This window comes from Drosophila arizonae, chromosome X (assembly GCF_054131065.1).
Source record: "Drosophila arizonae isolate 15081-1271.41 chromosome X, UAZ_ARI_1.0, whole genome shotgun sequence".
In the NCBI taxonomy this organism is placed as follows: Eukaryota; Metazoa; Arthropoda; class Insecta; order Diptera; family Drosophilidae; genus Drosophila; species Drosophila arizonae.
Genome location: NC_142927.1, coordinates 32,949,145 through 32,964,391, shown reverse-complemented (window position 1 = coordinate 32,964,391; position 15,247 = coordinate 32,949,145). Strand labels below are relative to the sequence as shown.

The 15,247-nt window shown below is 40.6% G+C and overlaps 1 long non-coding RNA gene across 1 annotated transcript; it reads left to right on the top strand.

The window, feature by feature from the left end:
• The first annotated feature begins 771 nt into the window (after positions 1-771).
• Positions 772-7,992, top strand: LOC149268207 (uncharacterized). Its single transcript, XR_016270892.1, has 3 exons — positions 772-1,050; positions 6,729-7,705; positions 7,779-7,992. It is a non-coding gene; the product is annotated as an uncharacterized LOC149268207 (long non-coding RNA).
• The last annotated feature ends 7,255 nt before the right edge of the window (positions 7,993-15,247 follow it).

Sequence of the window (15,247 nt, the reverse complement as noted above, 5' to 3'; positions counted from 1 at the left end):
ATTGAGCATAGAGGCATCTTTTATTCAACATTTGACCATCTCGGTCGAGCGCATGAAGCGGAATGATTGTACCTTCGCATATTTTCGTAGCCCGAACCTAAAAAGTGAAGAGCCGAGCAAATACGAAATTGATAGGCCCTATGAGTCAGATTTTTCGGTGTTGAAAAACTTTGTACTACATGTCTAGTCTATGTGTTCTCTGGTCAGTGATCTAACAAAACAGCATACAATTTAAAGCTCAGCGCACAAATGACACTCGATCACTTTCGATGAATTTGTGAACTACTTATTGTTCACAAGTTTGTGCATTTATCGATATTGTTATGTTTTTGAACAAGTTGAGTTCTTTTTAAGATGATATTATTGTGAGATCACAAAAATCACAAAATTGCTAAAAGTTGCATAATTTTTTTTAAAATAGCTATATTTGTGGCTAATAGCAATTTAAAAAAAAAATTGCAAGCTCAAATTCAAAATTGCTAGATCTAGCAACTTAATGGCTAAAATGGCAGCACTGTATACAACGACTGCGCTTTACATTTGAAAAGTGACGGTGATTGAAACAAGATGTCGAAAATTTATAAACAACATTTTCAAGATGCCTGGCTGCAGGCACTGACCAGAGAACACATAGACTAGACATGTAGAACAAACTTTTTCAACACCGAAAAAATGCGCTGAACAGACCGGACAACTTCGTATTTGGTCGGCTCGGTCTTCTGAGGCCACTCTGGTTAGTGCTGAGGCTCAGTCGGTGAAAATAAGGCAAGAGCCTCAGAAGACCGAGCCGACCAAATACGAAGTTGTCCGGTCTGTTCAGCGCATTTTTTCGGTGTTGAAAAAGTTTGTTCTACATGTCTAGTCTATGTGTTCTCTGGTCAGTGCTGCAGGATGACGAATTTAAGCTAAGGATTCGTATGTCACCGATTCAACGCGAGCTTTTTGTGCATATTGCAAATCCTCAATTGGCGCAAAGCTTTTTGACATCCGCCAGCACGGTGCCTCCAAACAACATGTGGCTGTGATGGGCGCAGTTACCCAGTTTCGTTCGTAAGTCGACCAAAACGGAGGAACAGGAAGCAGCTTTATGCCTACATATTGCCAAACACACTGCGATTGAAACAAGTGAAAAATATAGTCGAAAAATCTCTATATCTTCAGGTCCGATTTGCCACGCCCCTATATAATTTTTTCACCCATCTTTATAGAATTAAAACATCAGCTTACGTGCAATTTCAGCATTCTAGGTTTTCATTTTTAGGAGATACAGTTTTGTCCGATTTGCCACGCCCTCAATGGGCGGAGATATATCCGCTATAGCTCGTGATCTTGTGTGGTCGACGCGGATCTACATACCAAATTTCAGCTTTCTAGCTCTTCAACAAACATGATTTCTGGTATATCGGAAAATGCATTTTCCGATTTGCCACGCCCCTAGTGGGCGGATCAGAAAAATTTTAACACTTTATAAATCGGAGATATACACGAGTATGTGTTCCAAATTTCAAATCTCTAGCTTCAATAGCGCCGAAATAGATTGCGTTCATACGGACAGACGGACGGACAGCAAGACGGACATTGCACAAAACCAATATACTCTTTCACTTCGTGAATGAGTCGAAAAAGACACCAGTCGATATGCTATGAAAAGATATTTTTGTTGAAATGTATGTAACAGGGAGAAGGAGGCGTGGCAGGTTTGGCCCTGTCCGTCTGTCTGTCCGTCTGTCCGTATGTATGAACGCGTCGATTTCAGAAGATATAACAGCTAGAGACTTCAAATTTTTTTTAAAATGTCCTTAATTACAGCGCGCATATCAAGTTTATCATTAAAATTCGATAACTCATCCCGATCTTTTTTTATCGATAAAAATCCTTATCGAAAACCGGTTATAAAATTATATCTTCTACACCTTTATTGCTAGAGTCTCCAAATTTTTAATGTATGCTTACATGCAATTTATACAATTTCGGTTTTTGTTAAAATTTACCCCCACCCTTAAATTCACCCCCTCACCCTCACTTTTGTAAAAAGCGTATTTCAAATACTAGAGACTTGTGCTTTGGCAATTATATGCATATCCATGCTATAATCATAATCTGAAAGTTTCATGAAGATCGTACGTCCACAAAAAAGTTATTAAGCAATTAAGTTCTCATAGTAAGCGCTCACTGCAGCCCATGCGTGTTTATGCTTGTGTATGTAAATGATTGTGTATGTGTGTGTATGTGTTTGTGTATGTGTGTGTGTATGTGTGTGTGTGTGTGTATGCGTGTGTGTGTGTGTATGTGTGTCTGTATGCGTGTGTGTGTATGTATGCCTGTGTGTGCGTACGTGCGTGTGTGTGTGTGTGCGTGTTTCTTGTGTAAGCTGAAAGACGCGAAAAATTATTGAAATATCTATTGCTCCAAGGGTTCAGGGGATCTCGTAGTCGAGCAGTCTGGACTAGAGCTTTCTTACTTGTTGGTCATTAACTTAAATAAATTGAATTTATCGCAGGTGGCGCTAATCTGATGACCAAATTTTTGTTACATTTTTATACCCTGAACCCATTTTCAATGGGAAATCAGGGTATAATGGTTTTGTTGAAATGTATGTAACAGGGAGAAGGAGACGTGGCAGACCCCACAAAGTATATATATTCTTGATCAGGGCGACGAGCTGAGTTGATTTGGCCCTGTCCGTCTGTCTGTCCGTCTGTCCGTATGTATGAACGCGTCGATTTCAGAAGATATAAGAGCTAGAGACTTCAAATTTTTTTAAAATGTCCGTAATTACAGCGCGCATATCAAGTTTATCATTAAAAATTGATAACTCATCCCGATCTTTTTTTATCGATAAAAATCCTTATCGAAAACCGGTTATAAAATTATATCTTCTACACCTTTATTGCTAGAGTGTCCAAATTTTTAATGTATACTTATATGCAATTTATACAATTTCGGTTTTTGTTAAAATTTAAATTGCATATAAGCATACATTAAAAATTTGGAGACTAGAAGAAAGGTGTAGAAGATATAATTTTTTAACTGGTTTTCGATAAGGTTTTTTATCGATAAAAAAGATCGGGATGAGTTATCGATTTTTAATGATAAACTTGATATGCGCGCTGTAATTACGGACATTTTGAAAAAAATTTGAAGTCTCTAGCTCTTATATCTTCTGAAATCGACGCGTTCATAAATACGGACAGACGGACGGACGGACAGACGGACAGACAGACGGACAGGGCCAAATCAACTCAGCTCGTCGTCCTGATCAAGAATATATGTATATACTTTGTTGGGTCTGCCACGCCTCCTTCTCCCTGTTACATACATTTCAACAAAACCATTGTACCCTGATTTCCCATTGAAAATGGGTTCAGGGTATAAAAACGAAATCTGCATGAAAACAAAAACAAGTAAGAAAGCTCTAGTCGAGACTGCTCGACTACGAGATCCCCTGAACCCTTCGAGCAATAGCTATTTCAATCATTTTTCGCGTATTTTTACTTACACAAGACACATGCACGCACACACACACACATACACATACACAAACACGCAGGAGTTCGAGTTGCGTTTTCGTGGAGTGCGGTCGATGTTATTGTGATCCATCGTTGACTATAGCTTGTTACTAGTTTTTCCTTCCAAAGGGGAAATATCTAAAGAAAACGTGTATGCTGAGTTTTTCCCTCGAAAACTACCAGACTTACTGCGCGGCGGTTCGTGGTAGAATCCAGTGGTGCAACAGAGGGGGGCAATAGCGTCATTGTTTTGGCGTCAGGCCTTTTCTCTTTCCTTTTCTTTTTCAAGCGCGAAAAGTTTTGTCACTAGGCGTCACACTTGCGCAAATAATAAAAATCAGGTGCATTCACTCTAACAGCTGTTAGTAGTGCTGGAAACTGCAACGGACAATCAGCTGCTCACTAGCTTTGGTGAATTGCTAAGTCTTAACAAAGACAACAACCTAACATCTGGCGTGAAGACGCAGTTACTAAGACTGGTGCATACTTTCGGGCTCTTGATGTAGTTAAGCTGAGTTTAAGATATTGCGGTCCCTAAACTCAAATTATATTAGTAGCCATTGCCCACTACAGACTTCACGTCGTTGTAGTCGGAGGAAAAAATTGGATGCCAGGGTGGAGGACGAGCTGCAAGCTTTCGCGCGTCGTTCCTCTTTGCAGCAATCACCGCAGCAACAACAGAGGGTGCTGCCGCAGCCGTCGACCTTTAATCAACTCACTAAAAGAAGTGTTAGCCCAAATAGGAGTTACTCTAGAGGGCTTGACTGCCTTATTTGGGGGTCAGCGGCATATTAATGCCCTATTGAGAGAAGAGCTGGCTAGGCTGGTCAATCTCCATAAGACGGCCGGAAAGCTCTGCAACCGACCGGTTAAAAACTGCGAGGTACAGACCATGCCGCTCAGCGAGCGATCTCAGGTAGCAATGCGCCCAAGCAGTCGAGGGAAGTGGCCACCGATAAGAGGAAAACACCCTCAAAAAAGCCGAGACCCAATAAAAGCGCAGCGAGCCCAAAAGAACCAATGGAACCAAAGAACTACGGGCTACAGCTGAAAATTTAAATCAGGCAGGTCAACAAACAAACCCGAACAGCTGGACAGTCGTTAAAGGACGCAAGCCTATACAAAAACGACCCAGAAGTGACGCAATCGCGATTTCAGGCGTGGGTGGTTGCAGCTATGCCGATATGCTTCGTGTAGTCAAGAGCGACCCAAATTCAAAGCATCTGAACGGCGACGTTCAAGGCATTAGAAAGACAGCTAAGGGGGGATCTTCTGTTGCAACTGAGTGAGAAGCCGGAGCATAGATTTGAGGCCCTGTAGGCAAGGCCTTAGGTGACCGAGCGGTAGATAAAACACTTACCGAATCGGCTCAAATTGAGATTCGCGACCTAGATGAGCTAGCAAGCAAAGAAGAGATCTTGGAGGCCATTAGGGTGAAGTTGAAGGATAGCTCACTCCCCATTGAGGTTATCAAATCGCTTCGTCCATCCTTTGGTGGACAACAAAGAGCTACGGTTGCTCTCCCAATTGGGAAAGCCAAAACTCTGCTCGAGCTGTCCAAAATCAGAATAGGCTGGGTAGTATGCCGTATTCGCTTGAAACAGCGTTTAGGCTGGTGTAAACGCTGTTTCAAGCGCCTCGATTATGGAGCGACTATGATCTCAAGGGTGCCTGTTTCAGGTATGGAGAGATGGCCACATTGCAAAAGCATGCAACAAGCTACCCTAATGTAGCCTCTGCGTACCGAAAGGTGAAAAGCAGACGGACAACTCAGTAGGCAGCTTTAAGGGTCCGTCCTACCGTGAAGCTACGCGTAAAATGAAATGTTAAGGTTCCCCCAGCTTAACTTAAATCACTGTGTTGCTACCCAAGATCTATAAGACCAGACCATAAGCGAAAAATGCATTGACGTAGCATTTCTCAGTGAGCCTCATCACTGTAGGACCACCTGCCATAGGACATGGTCAACAGACGCCAATGGCAAAGCTGTGCTGTGGGTATGAGGCAACTCAACGAACGTACTTTCGAATGTTAAGTCATTCAATGGGTTCGTACGTAGCCGATATGGTAACTTATGGCTTACAGTTGCTACCTGGCCCCCAGCATGCAGCTCAGTGAATTCACAACGGTGCTTGATGAGCTTGCCGAGGATGGTAGGGGTCGGAAGGCTATTATAGTAGGAGATTTCAACTCATAGGCGTTAGAATGGGGTAGACACATAACAAATGCCAGAGGTCATATCCTACTGGAGATCTTCGCGACACTAGATGTTGCACTGCTCAACACTGGTCACGAGTTCACCTTCAGTCGGGCTGGATACGGATCTGTTATTGACATTACTTTTGTCACTTCATCCCTCTTCCGGGAAGCAACATGGAGCCATTGCGATAGCTATACGGGCAGCGACCATACCTTCAGTCGTGCTGGATACGGATCTGTCATTGACATTACTTTTGTCTCTTCATCCCTCTTCCGGGAAGCAACATGGAGCCATTGCCATAGCTATACGGGCAGCGATCATCCTATCGGCTAGATTCTTTTGATCCCGCGGTCTTTTCAGAGGCTATTCAGTCTCTGGGCACAATTGGTAATGCTGAGGCCAGAGCATGCCAAATGGTGGCCCAAAAACAGAGTGCCTGCATTAGCAGCATGTTCCGTCGCAAACAGTTCACGCGACAACAAAAGCCTACGTATTAGTGAAATGCACAAATAGGTGACATTCGTCGCAAATGCATCCAGGCGAGAAGAAGCTATCAACTGTCTCAGGGTAGGTCTACGTTTTTTTAAGAAACAATTAGCTTACCAGGCAGCTAGAAGACAGTTTAAGAAGGCCATTTGGGCAAGCAAACGAGAAAGCTTTCTAGAGTTGTGTGACTCAGCCGAATATGACTCCTGGCGCAGAGCATACAAGATAGTAGTTAAAAAACTATACGCAGGTAAACAGGTGCAGCCTACGGATCGCTTATAGCTAAAATTGTGGAAACGCTCTTCCCAGAAACATTAAGCTCCATTCATGCCCCTGAGTCCGAGTCTGCTGCTCGGGGCTCAACGAACACTGAAATTGTTTTAGTTACAGACAAAGAAATCTTAGTAGCTCTCAGAGGTCTTAGATCTAACACAGCTCCAGGGCCGGGCGGGATCCCAAATCGTGCGCTAATGCTAGCCCTCGCCTTGCACCCTAGTACGTTTGCCGAATTATACAATGAATGTTTAATTCAGGAGACGTTCCCTGCCGCCTGGAAAATCCAGAACTTGGTATTGCTACCCAAGGCTGGCAAACCACCAGAGGAGCCATCTTCGTATAGACCAATCTGTCTCTTAGACACCATGGGAAAGGTGTTTGAGAAACTGATCTGCTCTAGGCTGGAGACTGCGATTGCAAGCGCAGGAGGCCTGTCACCAAACCAATTTGGATTCCGGAAGGCCCGGTCAACAACGGACGCGCTTAACAAAGTTTTTGGTCTGGCCACTTCCGCTATTCAAGGCACCAGATGGAGGCACGGGACGAAGGAATACTGCATCATCGCGACCCTGGATGTAAGGAATGCCTTCAACACAGCTAGTTGGGATATGATACTGAATGCGCTGTCACAATATAATATCCCTAAATATCTAAGAGAGATAATAAAGAGCTACTTCAGTGGAAGAACACTGGTATACAACACGAGTGAGGGTCCCCAAACTCATACAGTGTCAGCTGGAGTACCCCATGGCTCAGTGCTGGGACCTCTCCTATGGAATATCATGTACGACGGCGTACTGCGCTTGGAACTACCAGCAGGTGCGCACACCATTGGCTTTGCTGATGATGTAGCTGTCGTCGCCATTGGAAAGAAGCTTAAAGATACAGAGGATATGTGCAGCGAAAGTATCAATCGGATACGAAACTGGTTGACAGGAGCTGGGCTCGAGTTAGCGGCACACAAAACCGAAGTCGTCTTAGTCAGCAGTCGCAAAAAAGTGGAAACTGCCAATGTAAAGATCGGCAGCGTCGCCATTACGTCAAAGAGGTCGATAAAGTAACTTGGCGTAATGATAGACACAAGATTAACTTTCCGCGAGCTCCTAGAATATGTGCATAAAAAGGCAGCTGATTCTTGTGCGCAATCAGAATCTGCTGCGCGTTTACGGAATTTACACGAGCCTGTACGACGCAACGATATTAGAGCGAACAGCATTGCACATTGGCAAAGAAGGTGAGCAGCTCAACCATGGCTTGAGCCATGGGTAAACCGCAAACACGGCGAGGTTAATTTTTATCTTTCACAGATTCTTTCGGGACATGGGTGCTTTCAGAGCTACTTAAAGCGCTTTGGCCACGAAGAAACCAACGAATGCTCTTGTTGCGGACGAGGTCTGGTGGAGGAAGCTTCGCATAATCGAGCGAAGATGAGCTGTCCCAGGCTAAGGGAGTGTAAAGTGCTTGCGAAGCAATGCTTTACGGCCGTCCCGCAAGCATCGTGCGCTACCCTTAGCCACCTAAACCCATAATGTATTACAAAAGTGGTGGTGAGGGGGTGGATATGGGGGTGGGGGTAAATTTTAACAAAAGCCGAAATTGCATAAATTGCATATAAGCATACATAAAAAATTTGGAGACTCTAGCAATAAAGGTGTAGGAGATATAATTTTATAACTGATCTTCGATAAGGGTTTTATCGATAAAAAAGATCGGGATTAACAAGTAAGAACGTTGCAGTCGGGCGATACCGATTGCAGAATACACAGCCCAAACGCTGTCAACTAGAGTATATAGTGCAATTTTCCAGTCTAGTGCGCAACAAAAAAACAGGGCATGATCGCATTAAAATTGGAAAATCATCGATAGCTATTGCTATCATCATTGCATCATTGCATTCGAAACCTCTTCGATGTTTTTTTTTTTTTTTCAAACATATTTTTTTCAAACATATTTCGTTTTCTTAAATAAGAAAGTTTTTTTATTGGGAAGGAGCGAGCTTGAATGAATGGCACTTAATATTCTTCTTTTACTTAATCGAACAATTTTATAAGTTTAAATTTGTTTCTCCTTAAATAGCCCTCAAATTCATATACGCAAATACATACATATGTATATATGTATATATGTAAGTCCAGCCTTATACACGCGCTCATTTGTATGTGTGTATGTATGCACACATAAATGCGTACTCTTGCATTTTCTAAGAATCTCAGTTGCGATTGATTTGTCTTTGCATTGTTTTTGAATTTCCAGCCGCTACACTGTCTTTTCTTTGCTATGTGGCGTCATAACAATAATGTGATTTCGTTTTAATTAATGCTGTTCGAAACAACGCGGTGGCGCTGTAGTCAGAAGCGCTGGCGATCTTTATTTAGTTATTTTGACAAACATGCTATTTGGGGAAAACTTTTTTGTAAACGGCAAATTTATGTTATTTTAGCTTCTTATATACTAAGTTATATACTAAGTTAAGTCATAAAGGCTCATTTGGCAGTCACTCTACAATTCAAACAATACAAAATTGACAAACTACTGAATCGCCAGACTATTATTATCCCATCTCATACATACATACACATATGTATGCAAATGTATGTGCTCCCTCAAAGGCCAATCAACGGTAAATCTTGGGCATTACAATTTGCTCAGGCAGCAAGAGTTACGCACACAGGCCACAAATGCTCACACATGTTTCCAGAGACTGCAAGTGTGTGTATGCTTGCCCGTCGCGAATTCATATTCTTTATGCGTATCAACGCTTTCATACCCTTCCCACGAATATCCATCGAAACGCTACATTTTGTTTGCATGAGCCTGACAAACGCTTTTGTGATTTAGGTATACCCTTCGCTGAAAAGGAAAAAGCTGGGATCGTCGCGAACAAAAATTTCAATTTTTGTGCGCCGCTGAGAGTGATGATTTCAGCGACCATAGAGAGCGAGAGAGAGGAACTGAGAGAGAGAGAGAGAGTAGGACAAATGGCACATAAGTGTGCTTCATACATAATCACGACCATTTCGTCTGAGCGCTCACAGCGCACTGTTTTTGTCGTCCAATATTTTCACTGCTCGAACCTTCAGCGACCGAGCCGAGCAAATACGAAGTAAAGTGGTCGACCAACTTAACATTTTCTGCTGTAGAAAAATTTGTTCTACATGTCTAGTCTATGTGTTCTCTGGTCAGTGACTACACTCAGCGACGGCTCGACACCGCCGTCGCCTCACTCAAAGGGCGCCACTGATATTCATAATTCTTGGAATTTCTAAATGGTGGTGTTGGCTTCTCGCTGTCTTTACCCAAACCCAACCATGATCTTCAGCTTTAACTTGTTTATGAAGATCCCCAAGTAAGGATTGCCTCGACTCTCTCTCTCTTCTATGCCAACGCTATGCTCCTAGCCTACCATATTAATCCATCGAGGAAACTCAAAAAATTCTAAAAGATACATTTATTCGTTAAATTAACTCTAACTAGTCTATTACATTTTCATTTATTCTTAATTACTGTCGCTTCATGTTTTTTTTTTATTTTCTCTTACGTGTTTACTTGTGTTTATATATATGTCTGTGCATGTGTATGGTATTTAGTTTGCGTGTGTTAAAAATGAAAAAAAAAAATTACATAATATAAAAGAAACCATAAGTGAATAAAAAGGTTAACAATATAGTTATAACATAATAATATAATAATATAATAGTATAGGAATATAATAAAAAATGTTAAATCATATTTTAGGCATTTGGGGAATATTAGTTAAAGTTTAAATTTACAAATTTAGTTTTAATTCATAGTTTTTATTTCATAGTTTTCAATTCATAGTTTGTATTTCATTCTTTATTCAAAAACTTTTTCTTTTTATACTCTGAACCCATTTTCAATGGGAAATCAGGGTATAATGGTTTTGTTGAAATGTATGTAACAGGGAGAAGGAGGCGTGGCAGACCCCACAAAGTATATATATTCTTGATCAGGGTGACGAGCTGAGTTGATTTGGCCCTGTCCGTCTGTCTGTCCGTCTGTCCGTCTGTCCGTATGTATGAACGCGTCGATTTCAGAAGATATAAGAGCTAGAGACTTCAAATTTTTTTTAAAATGTCCGTAATTACAGCGCGCATATCAAGTTTATCATTAAAATTCGATAACTCATCCCGATCTTTTTTTTATCGATAAAAACCCTTATCGAAAACCAGTTATAAAATTATATCTTCTACACCTTTATTGCTAGAGTCTCCAAATTTTTAATGTATGCTTATATGCAATTTATACAATTTTGGTTTTTGTTAAAATTTACCCCCCACCCTTAAATTCACCCCCTCACCCTCACTTTTGTAAAGAGCGTATTTCAAATACTAGAGACTTGTGCTTTGGCAATTACATGCATATCCATGTTATAATCATAATCTGTTTCATGAAGATCGTACGTCCATAAAAAAAGTTATTAAACAATTAAGTTCTCATAGTAAGCGCACACTGCAGCCCATGCGTGTTTATGCGTGGGTGCTTGTGTGTGTATGTGTTTGTGTATGTGTGTGTATGTGTGTATGCGTTTGTGTATATATGCGTGTGTGTGTGTGTGTGTGTGTATGTGTGTCTGTATGCGTGTGTGTGTATGTATGCCTGTGTGTGCGTACGTGTCTGTGTGTGTGTGTGTGCGTGTTTCTTGTGTAAGCTGAAAGACGCGAAAAATTATTGAAATATCTATTGCTCCAAGGGTTCAGGGGATCTCGTAGTCGAGCAGTCTCGACTAGAGCTTTCTTACTTGTTTCTTTTAAATTTATTTATTTTTTTTTCTATATTCTATTCTTTTATATATGCATAATTATCATTATTAGCTCTTATAAAAAACAAGTATTTATTTAAGCACTATTCATCTATAGTTTTTTTTCCGTGTACTTGCAGTTTTATGCAGCACGTTCACTTTGATCAAATTGTCTTTGTAGGTTTTTTTACCCTGAACCCATTGAAAATGAGAAATCAGGGTATAATGGTTTTGTTGAAATGTATGTAACAGGCAGAAGGAGGCGTGGCAGACCCCACAAAGTATATATATTCTTGATCAGGGCGACGAGCTGAGTTGATTTGGCCCTGTCCGTCTGTCTGTCCGTCTGTCTGTCCGTCTGTCCATCCGTTCGTCTGTCCGTCTGTCCGTATGTATGAACGCGTCGATTTCAGAAGATATAAGAGCTAGAGACTTCAAATTTTTTTCAAAATGTCCGCAATTACAGCGCGCATATCAAGTTTATCATTAAAAATCGATTACTCATCCCGATCTTTTTTTGTCGATAAAAAACCTTATCGAAAACCAGTTATAAAATTATATTTTCTACACCTTTATTACTAGAGTCTCCAAATTTTTAATGTATGCTTACATGCAATTTATACAATTTCGGTTTTTGTTAAAATTTACCCCCCACCTCTAAATTCACCCCCTCACCCTCACTTTTGTAAAAAGTGTATTTCAAATACTAGAGACTTGTGCTTTGGCAATTACATGCATATTCATGTTATAATCATAATCTGAAAGTTTCATGAAGATCGTACGTCCATAAAAAAGTTATTAATCAATTAAGTTCTCATAGTAAGCGCACACTGCAGCCCATGCGTATTTATGCGTGGATGCTTGTGTGTGTATGCGTTTCTGTATGTGTGTGTGTATGTGTGTTTGTATGTGTGTGTGTGTATGCGTTTGTGTGAGTATGCGTGTGTGTGTGTGTATGTATTCCTGTGTGTGCGTACGTTCCTGTGTGTGTGTGCGTGTTTCTTGTGTAAGCTGAAAGACGCGAAAAATGATTGAAATATCTATTGCTCCAAGGGTTCAGGGGATCTCGTAGTCGAGCAGTCTCGACTAGAGCTTTCTTACTTGTTTATATTTTGCAAGAAGTAAGAAAGCTCTAGTCTGAACCCTTGGAGCATTAGATATTTTAATCATTTTTCGCGTCTTTCAGCTTACATAAGAAACACGACACGAACTGCGAACTGCGACACACATACACTCACACATGCATACACACACAAACGCACACACAGGCACACATACACACACACGCATACAGACACACATACACACACACACGCATACACACACAAACGCATACACACACATACACACACAAGCACCCACGCATAAACACGCATGGGCTGCAGTGTGCGCTTACTATGAGAACTTAATTGTTTAATAACTTTTTTTATGGACGTACGACGCGTTCATACATACGGACAGACGGACAGACGGACAGGGCCAAATCAACTCAGCTCGTCACCCTGATCAATAATATATATACTTTGTGGGGTCTGCCACGCCTCCTTCTCCCTGTTACATACATTTCAACAAAACCATTATACCCTGGTTTTCCATTGAAAATGGGTTCAGGGTATAAAAATAACTAAAATCCCAATGATTCACCACTTAAAATAATACACAATAATATACACATCCTCCATATAGCAGCAGCAGCAGTCACCAAAAGAAAGGCCTTTCAGCGGCCCTTGGAGCATTAGATATTTCAATAATTTTTCGCGTCTTTCAGCTTACATAAGAAACACGACACGAACTGCGAACTGCGACACACATACACTCACACATGCATACACACACAAACGCACACACAGGCACACATACACACACACGCATACAGACACACATACACACACACACGCATACACACACAAACGCATACACACACATACACACACACACACACATACTCACACACATACACACACAAGCACCCACGCATAAACACGCATGGGCTACAGTGTGCGCTTACTATGAGAACTTAATTGTTTAATAACTTTTTTTATGGACGTACGATCTTCATGAAACTTTCAGATTATGATTATAACATGAATATGCATGTAATTGCCAAAGCACAAATCTCTAGTATTTGAAATACGCTTTTTACAAAAGTGAGGGTGAGGGGGTGAATTTAGAGGTGGGGGGTAAATTTTAACAAAAACCGAAATTGTATAAATTGCATGTAAGCATACATTAAAAATTTGGAGACTCTAGCAATAAAGGTGTAGAAGATATAATTTTATAACTGGTTTTCGATAAGGTTTTTTATCGATAAAAAAGATCGGGATGAGTTATCGATTTTTAATGATAATCTTGATATGCGCGCTGTAATTACGGACATTTAAAAAAAAATTTGAAGTCTCTAGCTCTTAATTAATTTAATTTGCTTAAAATACCTGGCTTTTGTTATCTGCTTGCACACTTGTAATTTCCCACGAATAAAACGCGTGCGGCTGCGCACACCAAAGTCATTGACTGACCAGCTCAGCTGGTTACGGTGGGCCAGATTCTTTTATTAATGCTAATAAATAATCTTTTTTTGTAGGCTTTTTTTTGTTAACTATATATATGAACATATATATATATATATATATATATATATATATATATATATATATATATATATATATATATATATAGATTAACAAATATTTGAGTCGGCGTTTCGCTCTCAGCGAAGCTTCGGACAGCGGGATGCTAGTGAGCGTATTTCTCCCACTGTCTCCGACGAGCGAGCAAAGCGTAAGCTTAGCGAAAGCTCGAGCGCAGGCGACAATGTTGTCGCAAACGACATGCGCTGCAATTTGCAATATTACAAATTGGCAACCATTACACCACCAGATAATATACCCCGTTAGACAGTATATTAGCGGGAATCAGCTTCTAATATCTTTGGCATGGTAAGTACCGACAGATGCGACGTGCGGCATAGTTAATAAAATATTAAATTGTTAAATTTGACTATTAAGGCATAGAGAAAGAAAATCGAGGTATTCTTATTAGTTCTAACTGTTCCGAATTGTTTCATTTTGGGCTATTGAAACTAAATCTAGCAGGTACTTACAAATTGACTATCGCTACCATCAAAAACTATACTATTCGGCAAGGGAATGCACAGGCAGCATATCTCCGAGTTCCAGACAATAGTACACTTAAAGACGCAACGACAACAACTTATCAACACACAACTAGCATTGCTTAAGGCTTCTACCATTCTTCATTTAAGTAAAGAATACCCTCCAAGGATAATCAGTATTGGTATCCTAGCCGAATACACAATATTCTGGAATTATTTAGAGAAGTTTTTCTAGAACTAGATTGAATTATGGCTTCATCCACAGCAAACAAAAACGAGCTACAATTGTGAGGGAAGATGTTCTTTTCCAAAGCAGAGATGCTTTAATTCATTTAAAGTTGAAAGATTCTTCAAGGTGTCTCGGTCTGCGATCCAGGCTTGAATCCAGCAGCTTCGTAGTACCTATGAAAACAAATCTATTCCTCTCAGCAGTCACTGTTGCGATAGCTAGACCAACCAAGTCTAAGTCTATTTCAGCAATACAGGCTACTGAGACAACTAATATTCTCACAAAAGGGGTGTTTTGTATGACTACTACTCCATATAGAAGAAGTGGCCATACAAGAAAATTTTGGTTCACTGAAAGCGTATCAACTAACAGTGCCTCACAAAAATTCGGTTCACTGAAAGCGTATCAACTCACAGTGCCCCACGTTGGGCGCCATAAAATGTATGTAAGGTATCGATCTTGTGTATAAATGCAGCGGGCGTTAACTTCACTCTTCGAATTTCAGGCCGTCGTTGGGCGCCACAAAATTTATGTAATGTTCATACTCGGGTATGAAGGCGATCTTCGTGCATTTGAATGTTTACATAAAATATATACATATATACATATATACACATATATCTAGTTACATACATGTATACATACATACATACATAACCAAACATACACAAGACGT